Source organism: Gopherus evgoodei, chromosome 6 (assembly GCF_007399415.2).
Source record: "Gopherus evgoodei ecotype Sinaloan lineage chromosome 6, rGopEvg1_v1.p, whole genome shotgun sequence".
NCBI classification, from domain to species: Eukaryota; Metazoa; Chordata; order Testudines; family Testudinidae; genus Gopherus; species Gopherus evgoodei.
This window is the reverse complement of record NC_044327.1, coordinates 4735157-4761753: the sequence shown is the minus strand read 5'-3', so window position 1 is coordinate 4761753 and position 26597 is coordinate 4735157. Positions and strand designations below refer to the sequence as shown.

Below are 26597 nucleotides of genomic sequence, written 5' to 3'. Positions count from 1 at the left end.
TCTGGCTCAACAAGGCAGGGTTCTGGGGTCCCAAGCTGGCAGGGAAAACGGACTCAGAGGTAATTTCAGCACATCAGGCGTCACTCCCAATGGGGTCTCTGTTACTTTACCCATCACTCCTCCCTCTCCCTGTTGCTCCTGGATGCCCCATCTTGGTGTTGGTTACTGGGGCTGCCCGCAGTGTTGGCGCCCTGCCCCCCTCGGGAGACACCTGAGGCACAACACTGGAAGCTCAGGCACCCAGTGAGTTCTGCACCTTCCCAGGGGTGGTGGGGCTCAGGCTTTGGGGTTCAGTCCTGGGGTGGTGGGGTGGCAGGCTCTGGCCACAGGGCTTTGGGCTCCAGTTCTAGGCTCCAGCTGCTTGGCAGCAGGCCCTGGGCTCCGGTGGCAGGGCTTCAGGCTCTAGCGCCCCACTGCCTCCCTTGGCCCCCCCATCCAGGGCTTAATTTTCCCCCATGCTTGCCAGTGCTGATTAAATCTGCTGTGAAAAGCGATATTTGTATGTTTGTTAATATCACTTTTCACAAGGGACTTGCTAGCAATAAATAAATTACAATAATTTGGATGTGCATATTTATTTGTTTTTTCTAAAGCTAATTAAGTATCTTAGGGAAAAGTGTGAGCACGGCCACCAGCAAGAGTTGGTGGCTGCACTCTGATGCCACCAAAAAATTTGTCCTGAGAACCCCTGTTTTCATGGGACTCAAAAAGTTCACTGCTGGGGTTCATGCTGTGACCAATAGTGATGATAGGCTAGTGAATTAAGTTGTTTTCAGTTAACTTACTCAATATTTTCTCCCTTGTATTTTTGTGATACTTCACTTGATTTTCAGTTCATGAAACTTAAAACAGTTATCAGCAGTGTGTTTCAGTTGTAACAGTTTGTGGAGTTGGCAGTACCATAGGTTCTAGCAAGAAAGTTTACTTTAGGGTTGAGTCAGCTCCGTGGGGGGCGGGGGGAAGGGGAATAGAGAGAGAGAGAGATTGATTCTGGGGCTGGAAGAATTGCCTCCCCAAGGAACCTGCCCAAGATAGATGATCCCATACACCAAAAATCACAACAATATTCAGGTTACTCCCAGTCCCACACGACCAGTCACTTACCCCAGGTCAGTTTTACGCAGATCTCAAACCAAAGACAATGCTAGTAGGCAACCCTGTAACAAAGAATCTAAAGGTTTATTAACTAGGAAAAAGAAATGAGGGTTATTTACAAGGTTAAAGCAAGTAAACACACACAAATGAGGTACAATCTTCAGTTCAAAAGGTAACAGAAGCTTCTATAAGAAGCAAACAGTTATAGTTTGAGCTTGATCACGTTTATGTCTGAGAAGACACAGTGATGCAGACCAGGTGCCAGCTCATGCCAAGGCCCCAAGGCAGCGCTGAACAGTGACAGATGCATTGCTGGAAACCAGGCTGGCACACCTGTGTGTAAGTATTATTAAAATAGATAGTAGAGTCATAAGAACAGCTTTAGACTTTAAGGAATGCTTGTAGGATGCTGTGTGTATTAATCCTACTTATAAATATCTCTATCCCATGTTGTAAGGTAATGTTTCCTTGGTAACTCTAAACACATTTGCTAAGAGTATAAATCCCCCCCAGTCAGGGGAGAAGCATTGCCAAGTGTGAAATGCTAGTTCACCACGGAGAGGTGTTATGTTCTCTCCAACAAAAGAAGGTCTACAGCCATCAGACAAACCATTGTGGGCAAAAGACATTGTTGATTGCTCCTCCCGCCTCCACCCCACCCCGAAGAGGCTGTGTGCACAAGCTCATGTCCCATGACAGCTTGAACGCTGGGGGACAAGAATAAAAGTGCCTGTTAAGGTGAACTTGGGATCTTTGTGCTGTCTGGACTCTGAGGGGCAAAGATTCCTAAACACAAGAAGGAGATCCCCCAGCTGCTTGGCTTGGGTTAGCCCTAAAGGACATAGAAGTTTGCTTCTTATAGAAGCTTCTCTTACCTTTTGAACTGAAGATTGTACCTCATTTGTGTGTGTTTACTTGCTTTAACTTTGTAAATAACCCTCATTTCTTTTTCCTAGTTAATAAACCTTTAGATTCTTTGTTAGAGGGTTGGCTACTAGCATTGTCTTTGGTTTGAGATCTGCCTAAAACTGACCTGGGGTAAGTGACTGGTCCTGTGGGACTGGGAGTAACCTGAATATTGTTGTGATTTTTGGTGTATGGGATCATCTATCTTGGGCAGGTTTCCTTGGGGAGGCAATTCTTCCAGCCCCAGAATCAATCTCTCTCTCTCTATTCCCCTTCCCCCCGCCCCCCCACGGAGCGTATCTGAGAGGACCGGGTTAATCGCATCCCAGGCTGACCCCTTATATGTTCCTGGACTCAGCAAGCTGGGTCAAGCAGCACTTCCAAGCTGCCATCCTCATATGCCCCAGGTTCAGCATGTCCCTATCCCCACTTTCATGTTACAATTGTTCTGGTAGTAACCAACCTGGTGAGCAAACCCCACAGGATTTTTGGGCGCTGCAGGGATCTTTAGCTTAGGTATGGGGAGTGTTGCTACAGAGCAAATGGGGAAGCCAAAAAACACCCATGAAGAGGGGAGAGAGAGAGAAGCAACCAGCTTAATCATGAAAGTTATTTATTGCTAGGTAAAAACTAAAGGGGACCTAAACAAACAAAACTGTTATAATATTAAATCTAGCACATTTAATTATAAAAGTCAGGTTTAGAAAACTATAACTGATCAAATAAGTCAGGGTCAGAAGGCTATATCTAGAGAGAGAGAGAGAGAGCTCCGTTCTCACCACTCCATGAAGCTTGAATTGATCGGGGATCCCAGGTGGTGGTGGTAGCTGTGGGTCCAGAGTGCTGGAGATAGGCAGAGCCCCCAGCATGATCAGTCAGGAGAAGATCAAGTCTCAGTGGAGCTGATGCAGATTTTGGATCCAGGCATCAGAACACTTACTTGAGCATGGGTAGGGGGTTGTGTAGGGAAACAACAATGGTTCAAGGGAGAACACTAGATTTATTTATGGGTAAACTGATGGCTCAAGGGAGTACACCAAAGTTGTTTTGTTCAGGCTAGACAATAGGAACTGATCATTCCTGGCTCTGGGCGGTGTTCCTTGGGGGGAGCTCACAATGCAATTAGGCAGTTTCGGTATTTTGGATACCAATAAAGGATTATTACTAGAATTGGTCTGATAACTGCTGAGCTGGGTGTGTGCAGGCGGGTTCATTAACATCTGGAGTAGAGATCCCCCATCATGCGGTGCTTCCCTGCTTTCTGGTCCCAGAGTTCAGTGCAGTTCTTGCCTTGGATTCTCTGTTCTCCATTCTGTGTGCTAATGGAGATGCCTCCCTGTCCCATGTTCGATGTGTATGAGGCTGGTGAGTTTCCTTAGTCCTGTCACCCTTGTCCAGAGGGGTTTAGGTGTGTCTCCCACTGCATTTTCATTGCTTTTTGTAAGTCTCTTCTGATCGGTTATGGTTCACGCAGAGGCTGGGGTGGGGGGGGAGGTATTTCGTGAGTCACACAGGCTGGGTACTGTGCCCTGGTTCCCCAAGAACACAGAGTTGATAGGTAACACAAGGGGACTTTCTGTGGTTCCCTATTAAGCCTGTTACAGGGCCTGAGGAGTTCACACTTGTTACTTGGTTGGTGAAATCAAAATATGGAATGCACAGTCAGTCTGGGGTTCATGCCCTGTGCTTGACAGTCTGCCCTGAGGTTGGCACTCATGGTCGTGAGTCACTCCAGACAGCATGACACTATGCACTAACCGACTATGGGCTGCTCTGTACTAGCCTGGCTATTGTAAAGCAATGCAGACTACAGTTTGTATTTGCTCTTGTTCAGCTGGGGTTAGGACAGTGCCAAAAAACCACACAGCGGGTAGTTACGCAGAGCCAGTGAGTGTGCTGCTCAAACAACTACAATTGCCTGTGATAAGACAACAAACGAGGACTAAGCAACCTAGTGTCAGCGCGCACACAGCATCAAAGTGTGGAGCAATCAGAGGATGGAATCCTTAGCATTTAATTAAACCTAGCTTTCTTTGTCCAACTGTATCTGCGTTTAGCTTTACTCTTCTGGGGTGGGCAAGAGGCCATTTTCATTGTTTTTAGGCAAGTGTTTCCCTCCCACTGTGTCTGCGTAGATCTTCCTGTCTGGTGAATTCAGTTGCCCTTAGTCCATTTTATAGCTAGGAGAAAGCTGAAGTTTGAATTAAAGTAACTGGAGAGTTCATGGTTTTAGTTTTGCTATTTCTACCGCAGTGGCAAATGCAGTTTTATACTGAGATTAATCCTGTTCCAATTCCCTTGCTCTGTGCTGAAGACCTTCAGAAAGTTGTAGAAGGCAGCAGTGAGCCACTCCCCACTTGTAAGTTATTGATGCAAAGCCTGCCCCATCCCGGCCTTTTGAGTTTATTACACTCCTGAGTCAGTGGTATTTCAATATAACCCCCTCCCTCTCAGGGCTGAGGGCAAGTGTAGTAGGTTCTTATCGCCCAGCCATCAGGCTGCTGCCTTGTTTTCCCTAGCAGCACCCCAGGATTCCTCCTGGAAACAGTCTCCTTCTCGCAAGCGGGAGATCTCAGCATTCAGCCAGAGGGAGACTCCATCCCTTCCAAACACAAAATGAAAGTGCATGCTGGCCCTCCTCGGCCCATAGCCTTCAGTGGTTCCTCTGACACCTCCAGATGGGGGAGATTACCCTTCCCCTGGCCAGACAGTTCAACAGTCCTATCCATCAGTATCTACCCTGCCCTGCCTCCAATCTTCTCTGGAAGCCTGTGCTGTGAGCCCTACAACAGGATCCGCACACTCAATTGCCATCCCAAGCCCCTTGCCATTATGCACCCTTCTTTCCCCCTCCAAGCTGTTCACAGCCTCTTAGAACACCTACCAGGACCCTGCATAGGCTTCAACCCAGGTCTTCCATCTCCTGGGCCAGGCTGTGAGCAAGTTACCTCTTTTTCAGAGATCCTACCCCATCTCAGACTACTTCCCCTGCAACTTCTGCAACCACTCTGCTTCTCTGATGCTCTTTCCACATCTCCCTTCTTGCAAAGCCACAGGACCTGCTGTTTAACCTTCTCCCCTCCCTTGCTCTCTGTCACAGGCTTCCTTTGCATCACAGCCTCCAGAATGCCTGGCTTTAAACAGGCTGAGACCCAGGAAGAGGAGTGTTGGGCTGCACCTGCCCTTAAAGGGCCAACACACCCTGGCATAGGAAGCATTACCTTGTACCTATATTATTTCCTCAGCCTTATTGCATAAATTGTACCCATTGGTGTGCCAGGGTCAGCAGTCGAGGAACCTGCCCCCTTACCGTCTGTCTGGAATCGATACACACGATTAATCCCAAAGACGGCGGACAGATTTGCTTGAGTAGCTCCATTGCTGTGTAGGAAGACCCGGGGTTAGTGACTGCACGCATGCTGGGAGGTATTCACTGTGCGGATGGCACCCGGCTCCACCTTCTTCCCCTGTCTGACCCAGCTAGGGCAGTGGAACAAATAACCCAGGACACTGGGCTTAGAGAAAGGCACCTGGTCCGGATTGGACCAAAATAGCCTGGTGGGTGGTAGGAAGTACCTGGAAGAGTTCCCATAAGTGATTTTGCTCCCTGCAGGGCAGCTGCCATTTGTAACACAGGTGCACAGCTTAGGCCTGGTAGTAGGCCCTTGGTGGCCAGGGAGCAGTTGTGGATCTGCACCCACTAAGAAGAATGGGACCTTTCTTTTCTGTGATGCAGACCTTGCCTCAGCTAGTCAGGCCTTTGCTCCCTCAGGTTTAAATTGCTGGAATGTGCTCTGCAAGGAGGCTACATCTGAGGCCTTTCAGGAATGGAGGTTACTAAAGTATGGGGCTGTCTGCTTGTGGAGTGTCAAGCCGTGAGAATGTGACTCTAGTGCTTCAGGATCAGCACTGACTGCCAGGGCAGTCCTTACAGAATCTGAGGTGATGTTTGCAACCTGCAAAGACCTAAATGTTTGGGGACCTGGTTACATGAAGGATCATCACCCTCCCTGTCCCATGGAGACCCTGGATTAAAAGACCCCTAGTGAGTGGATTGGTTCCACTCAAACATAGATCTCAAATCATAGTTGTGAGTGGGTCATCATGAGTTCATGGGGATGTTTCTAGCAAGGTTCTCTGACAACTAGTTCTCCACCCAAAGCTATTCAATGTTTGTATCAAAGATCTAGAAGAAAATTTAAAATCTTTGTTGCTAATAGCTGCAGATGACCATTATGAGTAGGGTGATAAGTAATGGTAAGGACAGGTTGCTTTTCCAGAGCACTCTGAATCACTTGGTACTTTGGACTCATTCAAATGATGTGTTTTAACACAGCCAAATGCAAGATCGTACACTAGGAACAAAGAATGTTGGCCATATTTACAGAATCCTGAAATCCAGTGACTATGAAAAGAACTCACAGGGGATTCTCCATTGTCTGCCGCCTGCACCACACAGACTTTTTGTCACCTGGTACCCAGCTGGAAATGAAGCAACAAAGGAAGCCTTTGTTGGACTCTGGCAGAAAGGGTCCGGACCTCAAAGGCTTGCACAGTAAGACTGCTGAAAGTGTGTGGTGAGAAAACTGCTTTGCATTTAACATAGTTTGCTAAGTTAGGCTCCACTAGTGTTTTATCTTTATTTTTCTCATACCCATTTGCTGACTTTTTTTGGCTCATTACTTGTACTCCCTTAAAATCAATCTTTGTAGTTAATTAACTTGTTTTATCTAATCCAGTGTGTTTAAAATGAAGTGTCTGGGAAACTCTATTTGGGGTGGCAAGTTGTGTGCATATTATTTCTATTAAAGAAAGAATGGACTTTATAAACTTGTGTTGTCCAGGAGAGGGCTGGGCAGTACAGGATGTACATTTCTGGGGGAATATCTAAGACTAGGGGTGGATTGGGGTCATCCTATGGTATAACCCATGCTGGTGAGAGCTCAGTGTGACTGGGAGGCTGCAGTTACACACCGTCACTCAGGGTGTGGCTTGCATGCTGGAAGGCTGTTTGTGAGCAGGTCAGGTGGGAGCTACTTCAGCAAGGCATTGTAAGGCACCCAAGGCAGGGGAGGGGTGACATAACTGCTCATTAGTCTGGACTGAACCCTTGTAGTAGCAGGATTTTATATTTGTATTTTGTATGATTTAGAATAAAGAATAAAAAATAATGAGATAATAATGTAGCATGTATTGGTGTATGATTTGATCATATCCTGCCAGCCACCCTTTTTGAATAGCAGAAAGGAATAGGTTAATGGGCCACTTGGTAAAGATGCATCAGCCAGAATGTGTGTCTGGGCTGATTTCAAGGCAATAACAGATGTTTTAAGGTCACTATTTTCTTGTAGGTAAAGCATTTTAAAATAAGTAAAAGAGTGCCATGATTGTTTTTCTTGTGCATTGCAATTTGATATTCCTGTTCAAAATGTTCTGTGTTAATTAATTCTGTTGTGTGTGACTAAGGAATGTGTGTGTAAAGAGAGAAGTGTGAAGGCCATTGCTGAGCTAGATGTAGGTGGGAGAAACCAGAAACAGACACAGGGCGCCAGAAGGCTGCAACACAACCCTATTGAAATGTCAGAGGAGGGCAGATTAACAACTCTAATATAAAACAGACACCTATCAATGGGGATAAAATAGCTGTGATAAAAAATAAGGACAATTTAAAAAAAAACAAGCACTTATCAAACAACAATTGATTACAGCATAATGGTGCAAAACTCATTGGTCCCAATAAAGGAAGATCACTATGTAAACAGGGGACCTTACCATGAAACTTTGGGTTCATCCTGCCAAGACTTCCCCAGAGCATTGCATCGCAACCGATGGAACCCAGCTCTTCCCTACCCATGAATAACCTAGCTGGCCACTTGGTTGATCCGGACTCTGGATTGGAAAATAGAACATCAGCTAGCAGGAGAGTGTGTGTGTGTGTGTGTGTGTGTGCGTGTGCGTGTGCGTGTGTGTGTGTACATATACTAATTGTTGTATCTTCAAAAAATGCGACATATTGCCTTTTCCCATGTAAAAGATCCCACATGCTTCTTATAAGTATAACATTTTTGGTAGAGAATTACGAAAGGGGGAAGACTTGCACTGTGATTGTTAAAAATACTGCTAACTATTGCTAAAAGGTGTATATACCCTCCGTATAATGTGATCTATCAGTCAGGTGTGCACACCCCCAGTCGTAGAAGTGCTGGGCAATAGTGGGAGTATTAGAGTCCTTGCTCCGACCTGTCTGTCGGGGAAAACTATACAAATAAGACATATACAAATTGTCCAGGTATATATACTCCCGGTCGTAGAGGTGCCAGGCCATAATGGGGAGGGTTAGAGTCCTCGCTCCTACCTGTCTGTAGGGGGAAAACTGCATAGGTCAATATACCCTCGGTCGCAGCAAAATTGAGCCCAAAAGGTTGGGAGGCTTAGAGTTTCCCCTTCTTGCTCTGTCAGGCAAAGTTTTTTAGTGGGTATAGACTTTTGTGTTGCAAAAGTCCCAGCACAAGTGTGGGCACAGAAAAGATGTAAAGGTAAAAAAAATCATAAAGAAATATGTTCAGGTGGTATTTTTCTATGTAAAACCCAACTCTGAAGGATATAGGAATGTGGGCAAATAGTGGTAGCACCTGTGTAGGAAATGTTTAAAAGGAAGCAATCCAAAGATGATACTTTGTTCAAGCGATTCCTCCTTTTAAACAGATCTTGCTCTGTTAAACCAAACTCTGAAGGACATAGGAGTTTGGGCAGTGTAGTATTTTTTTGTAAGTAATATTGTGGTGATTTTACAATTTTAAAAGAAATGTTTAAGAAAAGGGACCAAAATGGGTGGGGGCTAGTTAAAAAGCCCACCCTCCTTGCTAAATTGGTAGTGAAACAAAGCCTGTGTCCATAAAAAGATATGGTTCAGCAAAAAAAGCAAAATTGGTCCCAGACAAGCAGGCAAGCAACAAATAAAAAAATTAAAAAACAGATTGGAAGCCCTGAGGGCATAGTGGAAAAAATAAAAAAAAAATAAAGTAAGTACAGGCATGGGGATTTCAAATCCCTGGAACAATACTTAAAATGGAAAAATCTATATTAATAAAGGTGTCATTTTAAAAAATAAGCAAATAATTAAAAAAATTTAACTCTGCAAAAGCTTAAAAAATGAAGCAGTTAAAAGTTGTAAAAGTGTCCTGTTATGAAAAAAATTCTTGGTTTCTTTACAGCCATTCTGAAGGGAAAATGGGCCCTTTTCCAAAAAAAAGTCTGTAAATAAGCCAGGCAAAAAAAAATCTGATTTAAATCATTTCACTATGAACAATTTAGTCAAATTTGCTAAAAGAACATGTGGGGTTTCTATTGAAACTTAACTGCCCCCAAATTTATACACATATAATCTGTGTACAACTGTGTAAAAATGTAAGCAGTGTAAGGGATATTAAAAAAAATGTGTGTATAAATATATTGTGTAAATATGTGGAGTGATTAGGACCTAAACCAACACTCATGGTTTGTAAAACTCTTGTTTTGTAGGTTTAAAATAAATTGGTTTTATTTTTAAATAATACCACTAAAATCCATTTGAATCTTCCATTCAAAGTTGCAAACCAAAAAACACTTTTTGCCAAACACAAATAACTAGTGTTGTTTGGCTTTGGTATTTAGCATTTTACTCTTAAGGTACCTTAATGCTTTATAAGTTCAATATCTTTTTAAAAGACCAAAGTCATAGCTGCAGCAAAGCAATTAAAACCAAAAAAAATGGGAACAAATTCTGGATTTGTTTTTTGGTAACAAAATAGCAAATAAAAGCTGTAGTGAACAATGACAAAAAAAGACAGTGCCCCACACTGAGCATTAAGGTGGCTCTGTGTAATCAAACTGTTACTTTAATAAGGATACGTAAAAACACAAAACATACAAAACAAGGGTACATAAAAACAGTTACACCTTATGTAAAAATTAATATGGCTAATGTTATAAAAGTTAAATTATAGAAGAAATGTGCATTTTCCCCAGCATATGTGCAGTGTATGTTGTAGAAGGGGTAAAAGTTCCAAAACATACCATACTGCTTAATTAAAATCCTATCAGGGCTCCAAAGGTAGATTGTGTTTTCTTTTTCAGCTCAGCTGTGTGTTTTGGAAGCAAAAGTGAAAAGTAATCAAAACTCTGGTGAAAGTTGATTGTATCCCTTTTAAGACAAAGTCTCTAAGCTGCTAATGGCACTGGATCCAAAAGCAAGCCAGAAAGCACCTATGTTAATGCAAATTATCTAACTAATAAAAAAAAAATCAACAAAACCAAACCTGCCCATAAATGGCAGCACAAAAAAGTCAAACCAAAAGAGAAAAAGGGAGACAGAAAAGGCCATCCCAAAACCTAAGCACAAGGTGCTGCTTAACTACCACAATCTTAATTCACAGAAAACGAAGCTCCAATGTAAGGTCTGGCTTTACCTGCTTCTGGGAACTTTTAGTGCCCAGATAATTAAAGCAATCATTAAAAAAAAAAAAAATACAGCCCTCCTTACAAGCCAATATTTAAGGAATAATCCACTCCCTGCCAACCAATCATAAATACCTATCTGTAATTCACTAATCCTCTTAAAATAATATAATAAAAATGCTAGCCAACTCTTAAAACTCTTTAAAAAATCAATATGTATGTCTAGGAAGAAAAAGTGGGACTTAAGTTTCATCTTATAAACACCACAAAAATACCAAACCACTGAGCATAACATGCCAGTCTGTCACAGTCACCTGCTGATGTCTCCTTTCTCAGCACACATAGCTGAGCCCAGATATTCAGAAGTGCTCAGCACCCCATAGCACCTGTTAACGAAGGAGTTTGTAAGACTTTGCAGTCACCCCAAGTACTATCTGGGAGGGTATAGCAGAGACCCATCAGTCCCCTTCATGGGAGTGACATCCTCACCTGCCCAGTCTAGGTTGTAAGTCAGTCAGTTAGGGGCTATCCGATTAGCAGCTACCTTTATCCCCAAATGGAAATGAAGAATGTAGAGTGCTTTTACAGGGTGAGAGGGCTGTATTCTGAAAAACAATGACTCTGTGAAAGGACTTAAGTGCTATGGTAGATAAGCAACTGCACACGAGTCACCAGTGAGATGCTATGACAGAAGGGAATAATGTGATCCTCGGTGTAGAAGCAGGGGAATGTCAAGTAGGCATGGGAAGAAGGTGTTCCCGCTGCGCATGGCTTTGATGAGACCATTCTTGGAATGCTGGGTTCACTTTGGGTGTCCACACTTCAAAGGATAATGAGAAACTGGAATGGATTCAGAAAAGAATTACAAATATTATTCCAGATCCGGGAAACATTGTTTATTATGAAAGAATCATTATAACAAAGAGAAGGTTAAGCAGTGACTTGATGATGGTCTGCAAATGTCTATGTGAGGAGGAGATAAATTATAGAAGCAGCTTTTTAATCTAGCCAGCAAATGGAATGGCTAGCAATTGAAATTAGAACAAAATATATTTTTAAATAAGATGCAACTTTTTTACATGGAGGGTAATGAACAACTGGCTAATCTTACCAGAGCCTGAGGTGGGTCCTCCAGCACATGGGGTCTGTCAGTTGAGACTGGATGTCTTTCTAAGAGAGATGCTCTAGTTCAACCACAGGTTGCTGGGCACAGTGTTGTCCACTTACATAGCAGATGCTCTAGTTCAACCACAGGTTTCTGGGCACAGTGTTGTCCACTTACATAGCAGGGAAGAATTCCCTGCATTGCAGGAATCACTGAAGTTCTTTGGCCTGTGTTATACAGGAGGTCAAACAAGGTATGATCATAGTGGTCTCTTCTGGTCTTAAATTCTATGTAGAAGGAGGGGTTAGCTCCTGGATTTGATGCCTATTAAATATGGAGCAAGATCATTAGATGTTCACGTTGGCTCAGAGTTAAGGTTTTGGTGTTGCGATGAAATGGGCTTCTCTAGCCGCTCACTAAGCACAGCTGGCCAAGTTGTCCTGAATGACAGCTGGTTTTGGGTGCCTGATTTGCCGCACTTGCATCTGAAAAGGGCTGGGTACTCACAACTGAGGGCGAGGGGAGCGCTGCACCTCTGAAAAGCAGGCTCAAGTTGCTGATTTTTTGTAAAGACTTCTGGGAAGCACAAACATTCCAGTAAAGTCATGCTGAGCATTAAGGAGCATCCCTCTATATGTGGTCTCAATAAGGAATTAGCAGCAGAGCCGGTGCAAGGAAGTTTTGCGCCCTAGGGAAACTTCCACCTTGCACCCCCCACCCAGCTAACCCCGCCCCTCCCCACAGCAGCTAACTCAGCATGCGACCCGGGGAGCCCCCCCCCGCAGCAGCTACCCTCCCCATGGCGACAGCTAACCCCTCTCCCCTCCATCCCCCCACGGCAACTAACCCCACCCAGGGAGACTCCTCCCCCGTCATGGCAGCTAACCCTGCCTGGGTAGCCCGCCCCAGCTCACCTCGGCTCCGCTTCCTCCGCTGAGCACGCCGGCGCTGCTCTAATTCTCCTCCCCGCCCAGGCTTGCGGCGCTGATTGGAGGAGACTTAGAGCTGGGCTGTGTGCTCAGCGGAGGAGGCAGAGTGGAGGTGAGCTGGGGCAGGGAGCTGTTCCCCTGTGCGTCCCCCCCCGTTACCGCTGGCAGCCATCCCCATGCGCCCCCCCACAGCTCATCTCCACTCCACCTCCTCGCCTGAGGGGACTTTTAGGCGCCCGCCTAGTTTGCCTAAATGGTTGTACCGGCCCTGATTAGCAGGCAAGATTAGCAGAAAACACTCCGAGCCCAGTCCTAAAACGTCTGCCCAGATGTAGTGACACACAGCACAGCCTTCCCCCTCCCCCATCTTCTTCCTGGATTGTGACTAGGACTCGTCCTCCTTTCCTGACTACCCCTCTCTGGGGCTCATCCCTGGTCAGTCACAGCAACCCCTCCCAACCTGCTTCCCCATGTGGATGGTTCCTGGTGCAGATCGCACTGCAGCCATGCTGCATTCAGTGCCTGGCTCAGCGCCATGCTGCGGGAGCATTCACAGCAGGTGAGAAGGTCTGGTGCCATTTGGGGAGAGAATTGACTCTGCACGAGGCCTCACTGTTCACCAGGAGTATCTGCCTCAGCAGCTAGGCTAGTGGATGCAGTCTGGGGTTCGTTCCAGCCTGAAACAGAGCCCTCTAGTGGCCACCACTAATGAAACCTCAACCCTACACTCCTGGGTAAAGTTATGCCAAAATCCTTGTCTCTCGCCTTAGGAGAGGAATCTACAGCGCAAATAATCCAGAGGGTATCACAGAAAAATGTGTCCCCTGCTGACAGGGTTGCAGATCACCTGCCTGAAGCCAGGATCCCATCACCCCCGTTCCCTTTTATTTTTGGGGAGCCCCATCCTGGTCCCCTTCTCCATGGACTCCTGCACTGTCCTCATTTCCATCCTTGCTGCTCTAGGAAGAAAGTGGGAGGCCAATGCTAACATGTCTGAGTTCTTTAGAGTGTCCTTTAAATCTTCCCCAGGCAAGAGACAGGGCCAGCTGGCAGGGGGCTTTGTCAGCTGTGGCTGTGGAAGTCCTCAAGTCCTGGCCAAGTCTGGGAAGCCAAGACACCTCTGTGTCTTGCTCCAAGCCACTGGAGGGAACTGGCCTAAGAACTGTGCTGGGGTTCTGTTTTTTTGGCCACTAGCTGAGAGCATTATTACAGTATATTATTGCATTATTTCTGCTGCAGCTATCATGTAAGGCATTTCTTGCTAAAGAGGCTGATGCTGCCAAGTGGAATTAATGGACTGGCCAACCAGTCTTGCCACCTAGCGGAATATGATGGTGTCTCCCAAGGGGCTGGAACTTCAGAAAGACCCATGGACAGGCAAAGTAAGCTTCCAAATAACTGAGCTAAAGAGCCATTGAGCTAGTAATTCTCAAGTTTGCCATCCTTGACCAACACTCCAGATGCAGAACAGACAGATTCCATTGAGTTAGTCGCTCTGATTTGACTCTGAACTGGTATTAAAACATGACTTCCACACTGCCCCACCTCCCCGCACATATGAAATGGCAACAGTTTCAAAAATCTTAATGGTTAACTTGCCTCCTGGTGCTGATGTCCCTGGGGCTCATGGCATCTTAAATGGCCTTACTGTCACCATCTGAACAGTACAAGGACTTCTGAAATTAACTGCATCAGTAGACCAATTCCAGGCAGCAGTCTTGGGAGCCATGGGACAGATCCTCAGCTGATGTAAATCAGCTTAGCACTATTGACGTTGATGTAACTATGTAAGTTTTCACCAGCTGAGGCTCTGGCCCCATATTTCAGGAAGTAGGAATGCTCTGCTCAGAGCAGCTGGTGCCTGCTTTACAATGATCAAAAGAGTCTTTTTACCAGTGATACTTAAATTGCAGAGAGGTAGCTAACTGAAGTGTGATTCCTCTGACATGTGCTGAAGGCTCTGGCACTGGGAGAGGCATTTTTTTCTCTGCAACCATAAGAACTAGAAATGTCACTCTATGACTAGCTTGGTTTCTGCAGAAAGATAGTCTAACTGAAAGTGCTGGTGCAATGCACAGCCACATACAGGCCTCTGCCTTCTAGTGGCTAGTTTGTTAAACAAAAGCCAATTTCAAAATACAGTATCTCCTTGCTTAACATTGTAGTTATCTTCTTGAAGAACGCTACTTTAAACAAAACCATGCTAAGCTAATCCAATTTCCCCATAAAACTTAATGTAAATGGGGGGGAGCTAGGTTCTAGGGAAATTTTTTTTGCCAGACAAAAGACTGTGTGCGAGCACGCACACACACACAGAGTTTTAAACAATTTAAAACTGTACACAGTGATGATGATTAAAGAGTTAACATCCATGTGCATTTTATATAACAACTTGGTATATGGATTGTGCCAGCTCTTTCCCACACCCAAAGTCCGGAGTATGGCAAATAGTAATCAACTGCTAAAATAAGACTAGTCAGCAAATTGCCAGGTGTGGGGCAAAGAACTAAATAATTGTCTTATTCAAAATTGCAAATTAAACAAAGAATCTCTATTCCTATTGTGTTAGTTTCTTCTGTAGGGAGATGTTCTTCCCACAGATCCAACCTTGAGTTTATAAAAAGTTATCATGTCTATATAAAATATGGCATCCTCCCACCTCCGCTTCCAAGGGACCAATGCCTTGCCTTAAAACATAAAAAACCCAATCTTTATTGCCATATACTTTAACCCTTCCTTTGCTTTAACCCCTTGGAATGTGCCTGTTGGACAATCAGAGGAGCTATTCCATTCCTATGGACCCCAAATCAGAATTCAACTTATATATTTTATATTAATAACATTTTATCAAAGTATTAATTAAATGTTAAACTTGCTAACTTAAAACCATGGGCAAAGACATTATATAACCTGTTAACCATTGGCTACTGTGCTATCTTGTCTTGCTGCAAAACCTATCCCAGAGTGTGGAACTGCCTACCCTGTCACTTTCCCTCGCCCAGGGAAAATCTATATATTTTATTGTAATCAATTAATTAACAGTGTCTCTGAGCCTAATAAGCAAGGTAACACTCTGCCAGAGCTGTCTGTAATAAACTCCTATGCTTGACCTCTACATAGTACGGATTTATGTCCTCCAATGTTTGTGACGCTTGGTTGAGATGGTGAAGTCAGAGGCTGGAAGAGGGTGGGATATTTCCCAGGGAATGCCTTAGTGCTAAATGATGAACTAGCACTCGGTTGAGCCCTCAAGGGTTAACACGTTGTTAATGTAACCTCACACTCTACAAGGCAGCACAAATGGAGGGAGGGGAGACAGCATGACAAACAGAGACACACACCCTGTGTGAGAGAGAGAGATGTGCACTGCCCCTTTAAGAACGCTGACTCCACTGTAAATACATTGCCATTTTAAGTTGATCTGCAAGTTGAGACAGCAGCTGCTCCCAGCAAGCTCCCTCCGTCCTGAGCTCTGTCGGGTCCCTCCCTGTTCTGTGAAGATGGCCCAATGGGGTAAAGGAGCGAGAGGGGGGCAGAACCAGGGGGGGAGGGGCACCCTGACATTAGCGTACCTCTTCGCCCCCTTTCACAGCAAGCAGGAGGCTCCCTGGGACAGCTCCAAGGCAGAGGGCAGGAACAGCACATGGCAGTGGGGGGAGGGACAGCTGAACTGCCCACAATTGGTAGCCTGCTGGGCAGCTGAGGCATAGGGAACTTAGGGGAGCTGGGAGCTGATGGGGGGCTACCGGTCCACCCTGGTTCCAAGCCCCCACCAGCTAGCTCCAACGGGCTGCTCTTCCTGCAAGCAGCGGACAAAGCAGTCAGCTGCCAAATAACGTTATAAGGGAGCATTGGGCAACTTCAAACGAGCACGTTCCCTAATTGATCAGCAACGGTAACAACGTTAACCGGGACGACTTTAAGTGAGGAGTTACTGTAATCTTACAAGAAAACAGTGCTTGAGCCTTCTCCTCAGGCTTGTCGATTCTTTCCCTCTGGACCAGTCTATCCCAGGGCATATATTCCAAGGACTTCCCGTGCCTCTCTTATATCTGAGGGACGTAACTAACCAGGCGCACCAGTGAGGGTAAACCCACTGAACCTTTCCCTGCAGGATCAACACCTGCTAAAGAATGTTAGCCTGTTGCAATGGGCTATAGGTTACAGGAAAGGCCACAAAAGCAACAGTAGCAGGGTGTTAAGCAAACTGGGCAAAACAGAGGTCTCTAGAGCAGCATTTCTTAAATGTGGCCACCAGGGGCTTTTCTTGAAGCCACAGCTACATTGTTCAGGCTTCAGCCTCAGCCATGGGTGGCAAGGCTCAGGGCCCTGGGCTTCAGCCCCATGCAATGGAGCTTTGGCTTTCTACCCTGTTTGCCCTGCTTGGTGGCCCCCCCGACACCTGCTCATGGCCCCCCAGGGGGCCCCAGACCCCTGGTTGAGAACCACTGATCTAAAGGAGCTTATATATTATTGCATTGTGTACCACAAATAGCCCCCTTTTCTGCTATATGCCCTGTGCTGGGGTATTGGCATGGTGATATTCTATTGCAAAGAGTCTGGGTGTGATTTTGCCTTTTACATGGAATGGGTGGTTTCAAGTTATCCAAGAGAGACTAAGATTGCATCTCAAGTACAAAGCTGGCAGGATATGGCACAAAGTATCTTTTGGACAAGGAAAATGTTTGTTGGTCTAGAGCTTTTGTTTGTGTCTCAACAATTAGCAGTAGATGGCTCAATATATAACCCACACAACTTTGCTGGGATAATCACAGCTTTGTTCCATTTTCCATATCAGACTAATACATCTCAGCAACCCAGAGCTGAAACAGTAATAGTCAAGGGGCTGCAGGTGAGGAATGAGGTACAAAGAGGAAGCTTGCACACTGCATGTTAGGCTATGCCCGGTTCCAGCCAGTCCTCCTAATTTCATGCTTTTGTGACTAACACAATCAATAATAATATACTCCCCACGGGATGAATTGATGAGGATGCTAAACCACTTTCTAAGCCAGTGCTGTTACCAGCACAGGTTTGAGGTACATTGCTGAGGAAGTGTGGCAGAGCTCACCTGGTTTTAGTGGTCTGTCATTCACTCAAAGGAGTTCACATCAACAGCTGGTGGTGCTGGGGGCGACCATGATGAAAATAGCCGGGCCAGGTGCTGTTAAAGAAAGCCCCCCCCTTTCCCCCAAAGGTTTGAAAGGAAAATATGACTAGCTCTGTAGCACAACTGCAGAGTGTGTTAGGTTTCCTGCTTTGAGGCTGAGGCGGGGGATAGGCACCTGCTACTATTCCCAATGTAAGGGGCTGCAAGTGGGATTTTCAAAAGAGCCATAGGAACTAAGGAGCCCAAGTTCCATTGGCTTTCAACAGTGCTCCTAAGTCTGTAGGTTCTTTTGCAAATTCTATCCTTTAGCTCAAATGGTACAGCCCTGCCTGGATTTCAGAGCTATGGTCTCAAGGTCAATCTATATGATGACCCAATCAAGTGATCACTGCACACCTATTAATGGGTAATCCCATTTATAGACTAAATGTGATTGCCAATGCAAATGATAGAAAAGGCATCCTATGGAAGATTTCCTGGCCGTTTTTTTACCGCAGGCATGGCCAGAATGATATTGTTGGCCCTTTTCAACCAGAGCAGCCAGTCAAAGTTTGGGGCCCTTGGAGTGTTCTAAGCAGGAGTAGAAATTGGTGGAGTCTGGTATGTTCTTTGATACAGTTTTGTTTATTTACAAAGTTTCCGTTTCTGAACACAGAAGGAATCAAGAAGAAAGAAACAGCTTCTTTTGCTCACAGAAGCAAGCACACTCTTAGCCTTCACCCTTGACCTCAAAACCTCTTCTCAGGTTTCTTCTAGGGTCAGCCACCTTGCTTTCAGGTGCTCCTTCAGGCTGTCTGTTCTGGTCTGACTTCCGTTTCTGTAAGATCTCTCCCCACAGCCAATAGCTTCTGGGTATGTGTCATGGTATAACCCCCACTCTGAACCTTAGCGTCCAAAAGATGGGGTACCAGCGTGAATCCCCCTAAGCTTAATTACCAGCTTAGATCTTGTAGTGCTGCCACCAACCAGGACTTGCAGTGCCTGGTACACTCTGGTCCCCCCCAAACCTACCCAGAGGACCCCAAGACCCAGACACCCTGGACCTTACACAAGGAAAGTAAACCTTTTCCCCCACCGTTGCCTCTCCCAGGCTTTCCCTCCCTGGGTTACCCTGGAAGATCACTGTGATTCAAACTCCTTGAATCTTAAAACAAAGGGAAATGCACCTTCCCCCCTCCTCTTTTCCCCTCCCCAAGAGGTAATACAGATTCAAGCTCTGTGAACCTAAAACAGAGGAATTTCACCTTTCCCCCTCCCTTCTCTCTCCCTGTCTCCCACCAATTCCCTGGTGAGTACAGACTCAATTCCCTTGAGCCTCAGCAAGGGGAAAAAAATCAATCAGGTCTTAAAAAAGAAAAGTTTTTAATAAAAGAAAGAAAAAAGTAAAAGTTGTCTCTGTAATTAAGATGGTAAAGGTTACAGGGTCTTTCAGCTTATAGACACTAGAGAGAAGCCTTTCCCCCAGCACAAATACAAATTAAAATCCTTCCAGCAAAATACACATTTGCAAATAAAGAAAACAATCAAAAAGACTAAACCGCCTTTGTACTTGTACTTACAATTTGAACAGAAAATTAGAGAGCCTGTAGGTACGTCTGGTTACTTTCAGAACCCAGAGAGAACAACAGACAAACAAACAACACAAAACAAAGACTTCCCTCCACCGAGATTTGAAAGTATCTTGTCTTCCGATTGGTACTCTAGTCAGGTGGTCCAGAGTCACAGTAAGAGAAGGCCTTACACCGGTGGACAGTGATTATGCGTCTTTCTTGTATAGCTCTATAACTAGCTAAGTGATAAGAATACATCTAAATTCTTAAAGTACAGGCCTCTGCAGACAGGCCTGAATATTTATGTCCTAACACCCATGTACATTCTTCCATGGAAATTGTGCTCTTGATACACCGTTTCATTAAACCATGATGCATTTAACCACAAGGAAGATTCTGTGAATTCCTGAACTCTGCATTTTCTTACCTTAATGTGTCTGGATTTCCTTAACTACGGATTTCCTGCCTTTATCATGCTTGGTTTGGAGATAGTTACAATATTGCTGTAATTTTTTTTTTTATCCTGAAATTACTGGTATGTGCTCAACCTTAAATCCATCTTACTGTAGTTTTTTGTCTGGGAATTTCCTTAGTTTCCTGAGCTAAGATTACAAATTTCATACAAGACCACTAAACAAAATCCCAAAGAGAATGCTACTTCTAACGCTTTGAAGATAGGTAGTATATGTGACGTTGCACTCCATATGATTTTTATGAAAAAATTCCAATGAGTGTGAATATAATGTAACTGGAATATGCTTCATGTAAAAGGTCTCTTGTAAGGTATGATTACAAATCTTATAATCTACTGAGTGTGGTCATCCAATTTGTATGAATGTATCGTCCTTGTATCTGAAACTAGGAATATAAAATATAACTCTGAGGTCCTATTGTAGTTATGCAAAGTGTGGGACATTTATGGTGGTTTAGGAATCTTGATGACACCCATCAACTAGGACAATTGGCTGTAGATGGCTCTGTTTGCTTGCAGGCCTTCCTGTGAGTCAGGCTGGCCTGGGAGGAATGGAGGCTGGGGTCTCACAGGACATGACACCATGTCACCTGGTACTGGAATCTATCTTAAACCTGGTGCTTTTCCATTTAGAAGGAGGGGTGGGGACCCAAAGAGACAAAAGATTCCCACCTTGTGCCAAAGGTATATAAGGGGGTAGAACAGAACAAAGGAGGCAGCAGTCATGAGAAATCCCCTAGCTACTACCTGAGCTGGAACAAGGACTGTACCAGGGGAAAGGTTTGGGCCCAGATTAGAAAGGAGTCTAGTGTGTGAAAGAAGCTTATTGGAACATCTCTGAGGGTGAGATATTATCTGTATTCAGTTTCTTAATGTATTAGGCTTAGACTTGCATGTTTTTGTTATATTTTGCTTGGTAATTTACTTAGTTCTGTCTGGTATTACTTGGGCCCACTTAAATCCTATCTTTTATACTTAATAAAATCATTTTTGCTTATTAATTGACCCAGAGTAAGTAATTAATACCTGGGGGAGCAAACAGCTGTGCACATCTCTCTATCAGTGTTACAGAGGGTGTACAATGTATGAGTTTACCCTGTATAAGCTTTATACAGAGTAAAACAGATTTATTTGGGGTTTGGATTCCATTGGGAATTGGGTATCTGGGTACTAGAGACAGGAGCACTTTCTAAGCCGTTTTCAGCTAAGTCTGCAGTTTTGGGGGGGTGGGTCAGACCCTGGGTCTGTGTTGCAGCAGATTAGCGTGTCTAGCTCAACAAGGCAGGATTCTGAAGTCCCAAATTGGCAGAGAAAATGGGCTCAGAGGTAGTCTCAGCACATCAGGTGACAGTCCCAAGGGGGTCTCTGTGACCCAACTCATCACACTCCCATCATTTAAATAGTTAACTTTTAAAAATATGTGTTTACATCCCTACTGCAGAGACAAATGCACCATGAAAGCAATGATACATCTGAGATACATTGATGATATTTTCATCCTTTGGCCAGATGACTCACAGATTTCCACCACAACTTCAGCCACCACCATTCGTCCAATGAACTCTCTCTGGAACACACACACAACAGCATCAACTTCCAGGACACCAGGATCAGCTTCAACTCAGCAGACAGCTATACACAAGAGGAAAGACCCTTGCTTAGCCGCTGGATTTCTGTGCACTTCTTGACAAAGAGCCTGAGCACCTGACCCAGGAAATAAACAAAAATAACAGAGAAAAGGAACTTGGTGATGTGTCTCCAGATTAGGGGCCTGATCCTTCACAACCTAATTCTTGCAGCTAGTCTGAACTCCAACAAGTAGTTTATTGGAATAACGTTCCTGAATAGAATTGCCTTAACTATGTAAGGGCTTACAGGACTGATCTTCACACATGTTGCTCCACAGGGGACATGTGAATACAGCTTTGGGTCCCAGCTCCTTTGCCAGTTCTATTCCTTTGTCAGAACATTATAAATAAGTGAGGAGACACTGGATACAGACATTAACTTTTCAAAATCTATGCGTCTCAAGTGAGATTTCTTTACCTTTCTTAGGTACATTATGCATAGCGCTGTCAAGCGATTAAAAAAATTAATCCCAATTAATCATGTGATTAAAAATAAATCACGATTAATTACGCTGTTAAACAATAATAGAATACCATTTATTTAAATATTTTTGGATGTTTTCTACATTTTCAAACTTATTGACTTCAATTACAGCACAGAATACAAAGTGTACACTGCTCACATTATATTTATCTTTGATTATAAGTATTTGCACTGTAACAAAAACAAAAGAAATAGTATTTCAATTCACCTCATACAAGTACTGTAACACAAATGTAAAATTATGTACAAAAAATAACTTCATTCAAAAATAAAACAGTGTAAAACTTTAGAGCCTTCGAGTCCCTCTCAGTCCCAGTCAGTCCTACTTCTTAATCAGCCAAGCGCTCAGACAAACGAGTTTGTTTACATTTGCAAACTGCCTGCTTCTTGTTTACAATGTCACCTGAAAGTGAAAACAGGTATTTGCATGCACTGTTGTAGCATCGCAAGATATTTACATGCCAGATGCGCTAAAGATTCATCTGTCCCTTCATGCTTCAAACACCATTCCAGAGAACATGACTCCATGTTGATGACAGGTTCTGCGCAGGGCCGGTGCTACCATTTAGGCAGCCTAGGCAATCGCCTAGGGCGCCAGAATAATTGGTGGGCGCCGTTTTGCCGGAGGGAGCGGCAGGTGGCTCCGGTGGAGCTGCCGCAGTCGTGTCTGTGGACGGTCGGCTGCTCGCGTGGCTCTGGTGGACCTCCCGCAGGCACGACTGCTGTGGCAGCTCCACCAGAGCCACAGAGCACCGGACCCGGAGCCGCGGGACCAGCGCGCAGGGCGGCGAAATTGCCGTCCGCGTAGGGCGCTCAAACCCCTAGCGCCGGTCCCGGTTCTGCGCAATAACAATCCAAAGCAGTGCGGGCCGAGGCATGTTCATTTTCATTATCTGAGTTAGATGTCACCAACAGAAGGTTGAATTTCTTTTTGGTGGTTTGGGTTCTGTAGTTTCCGCACTGGAGTGTTGCTCTTTTAAGACTTCTGAAAGCATGCTCCACACCTTGTCCCTCTCAGATTTTGGATGGCACTTCAGATTCTCAAACCTTGGGTTGAATGCCATAGCTATCTATAGAAATCTCACATTGGTACCGTCTTTGCATTTTGTCAAATCTGCAATGAAAGTGTTCTTAAAATTAACAGCATGTGCTGGGTCATCATCTGAGCAGTGCTGGTGCCAGGATGTTTCGCGCCCTAGGCGAAATTTCCACCTTGCACCCCCGCCGTGGGTAGCAGGTACGGTAGAATTGTCCTGTGCTGTTTCTCTATTGTACTGAAATTACACAGTACAACAATGAATCATCCTGTATTAGACCTGCCAAGTACTATGCGTTTTCCTTACAATAGTCCCTCATTTCCCCAGTGCCTTTTCAAGAAACTGGCTGGAGAGAACAGGAAAGAACAATTAAATTTCTGTATCTGATGCAGCTTCTCACACAGATTTCAGCACATTTGGGCACCTTCCATTCTTCACTGCGAAGAGCAGTTAGGGAGCCAGTGGGACACGTTGCTGCCAGATACTTATACAGTAGCTGCTATACAGACACCCACTAGAGCAGGGGTGGGCAAACTTTTTGGCCTGAGGGCCACATCGGGGTATGGAAATTGTATGGTGGGTCATGAATGCTCACGAAATTGGGGGTAGGGATGCGGGAGGGTGTGAGGGCTCCAGCTGGGGGTTCGGGCTCTGGGATGGGGCCAGAAATGAGGAGTTCAGGGTATGGGAGGAGGCTCTGGGTTGGGATGCAGGGGGGATGAGGGATTTGGGGTGCAGGAGGGGGCTCCAGGCTGGGACCCATGGGTTCAGAGGGCAGGAGGGGGATCAGGTCTGGGGTAGGAGGTTGGAGTACAGAGGAGCGGTGTGTGAGGGCTCCGTCTGGGGGTACAGGCTCTGGGGTGGGGCTGGGGATGAAGGATTTGGGGTGCAGGAGGGTGCCCAAAGCTGCAATTGAGGGGTTCAGAGGTTGAGGAGGGATCAGGGCCATGGCAGGGGATTGGGGCATGGGCAGGGCTCAGAGGTGCAGGCTCCACTTGGTGCTTACCACAAGCAGCTCCTAGAAGCACATCCCCCCTCTGGCTCCGAGGTGTGACCAGGTGACTGCGTGCTGCCCCATCCACAGGAGCCATCCCTGCAGCTCCCAGTGGCCGGAAACCATGGCCAATGGGAGCTGCAGGGCCGATGCCTGAGACTGGGGCAGCATGCAGAGCTGCCTGGCTGTGCCTCTGTATACTACATAGGAGCTGGGAGGGGGAGAGCCGGAGGGGACGTCATGCCGGCTGCTTCCTGGGAGCTGTGCAGAGTGGGGCAAGCGCCTGACCTAGCTCCCTAGTGGGAGCTGAGGGCCAAATTAAATGGTCCGATGGACCAGATGTGGCCTGTGGGCTGTAGTTTGCCCACCCCTGTGCTAGAGATTGTTACAATGGAACAGCTAATCAGCAGGCAGCCCAGACCTTCCATTTAGAACAGTGAGGAGTTACAAAGAGACATTACAGAAAGGACTGAATTAGAAGGACAAAGGCTTCCAAAGCAGCTTGCTTTGCACTCTATTTGTACTGTAATTGATACATTATGCTGAAAGCTGAGGGCTAGATTCCACCTTTGTATTCTACACATGCCTATATGAGAATTTAGGTGGATTCCTCTTTGCTAAGAAGGGTGCCCAACAAACCCTTGATTTTGATCCTCGCTGAGAAAAAGATGGTTGTGTGTGTATATGTGACTGGATGTTGGGTTTTCAAATCCATGTCCCTGTCAAAGACAGCACCCCAAAGCAAATGGAGGGCTGGTCCTACACATATGTGTATTCTCTTTATATCTTTGCCTTCTCTCTGGCATATGACAACTGTCTTGATGCTTAGTGTGTCATAGAATATCAGGGTTGGAAGACACCTCAGGAGGTCAGTGCTCAAAGCAGGACCAATCCCCAGACAGATTTCTCTACTAGACCCCTAAATGGCTGTCTCAAGGACTGAGCTCACAACCCTGGGTTTAGCAGGTCAATGCTCAAACCCTTGAGCTATCCAGCCCCCTGAAATGGCTACCTATAAGCCTTGCAGAAGGGAAGAGCCCCACATCTATTTCGTAGCTTTTTCACAGCTTTCAGGTCTAAGTTGAGGGCAGGGGATTGTCTTAAGGGGTGGGAATTTAAAGGGTGCTCAGTGTTGTCCTAACTCTGTTAACTGTCCATTGTGCTAACTGGAAACAGAATTTAGCCAATGCTGAGAACATTGGAAAAGCCCAGCCCAAATGTTGATGATTGTTATGGCTCTCTGAGTCCTTTCCAAAGCTCCCCTGGCCTTCCCAAGGTTCACAGTCCACTCCTACTCTTCACTCCCACTGATAGATACTGGTCTAGCCCTCCACAGCCCTCCAGCCTCTTTCACTTCTGGCCCATCTCTTGGAAGAGTGGGCCCAAGTCAGGGACAAGGGAGGCACACTGATTAAGTACATTTCACCTCCAATTGGTCACTATGAGGAGGACAGACATATCCACTCTGAGTGAATCAATATGGAGTTTAGAGGCAGTGAACACTGCTAGGTTTCTGTAGGCCCTTCAATATGATAAAGGATCCTCTGCAGAAAACAGGAGCTGAAGTTGATGAAATGTAAGCAGTCAGGATGAGCTCTACCCCGACATCTGGTGTTGTGGAAAAGAACTTCAGGGGCTGATTTTGTTTGCATAGGCACACTGACCCCGCCTAGCATGGACCCGCAGCAGCCCAAATGGTCACTTTGGCTGCTGTGGGATCCCCAGTTTCTCTGCTATTGGGGCAGGAAGAGTAAAGTGTTGTTACTCTGATTATATGAATCAAAGACAATGAAACTGTTTGATGACAGAGAGACTCACCATCAACTAAGTAGCACTCGCTAGACAAGGGACATGGGTTCCAAAAACTTAGTGAATTGAGAGAGATTGGGGGTATGTATCTTTATCTGATGGTAGAGGTCTATTCTGAGAGCTAATTGTACCTTCTTCTCTCTCTACCATGCAATATTAGAGCTAATTATAATTCTATTAAAAGTCTAGTTACAGGCTGCTGAGCTAAATTCAAGTTGGGCCAAAGGTGCACCAGCACTGAGGCTCCTATACTATTAGCTAAAATCAATGAGGACTGTAGGGGGGCCTGAAGCTTTGTTGCTGAGCAGCTAGTAGAGTGGATCAGTTTGTGGGATGGCTGGAGTGGCTCATGGCAAAGGCTGCAGCAGAACCCCATGGAGAGGCAGGGTAGTCAGCCTTGAACTATGTAAGGTGCCCCTTAACACCGCTGTGCCTACTGCCCCCCAGCTGGGAGGTAAAACTCTGCAGATAAACTTTTGAACTCTGGGGCTGCACTGACCAGGGACAGAGACTTTTGGGTTGTTGCACTTTTGGGGGATTTTTGGGTTGCTGGACTCAAGAGACTTTGGGGGTGTTAGACTTTTGGGACTTTGGATGATCTTTTGGGTTGCTGGACTTAAGACCCCGAGGGTGGGTCTTTTGCTCATGGTTTGTGTTATGACTCCTGTTTGTGGTGTTTCCCCAACATAATGCCACATTGTTTCCTCTCTTTTATTAAAAGGATTTTGCTTCACTCAGACTTTGCGAGAGGGGAAGTATTGCCTCTTAGAAGTGCCTGCGGGGTGGTATGTAATTGTCCCAGGTCACTGGGTGGGGGCTTAAGTCAGTTTTGCATAGCGTTATTGAAATGGAACTCTTAGATATTGAACCTGGCCCTTGTTGCTGCCAACTTGGACGGGCAGAAGGGTTGCAGAAAAAAACCAAAAAACAAAAAAGATCTGAGCTGAGCAGACTAGGTATCCTGTTGTGGAGCAGCACTCCAGACAGCTCAGTCTCTCAGGTATAATACCATGGTAACTGCTGCTGGTTTACAGATAAGAGC

The 26597-nt window shown here is 45.4% G+C and overlaps 1 long non-coding RNA gene across 1 annotated transcript; it reads left to right on the top strand.

Moving 5' to 3' along the window:
- The first annotated feature begins 6728 nt into the window (after window positions 1–6728).
- Window positions 6729–24732, top strand: LOC115653336. The gene is made up of 3 exons (XR_004000908.1): window positions 6729–6739; window positions 22026–22030; window positions 24620–24732. It is a non-coding gene; the product is annotated as an uncharacterized LOC115653336 (long non-coding RNA).
- Window positions 24733–26597: the final 1865 nt, after the last annotated feature.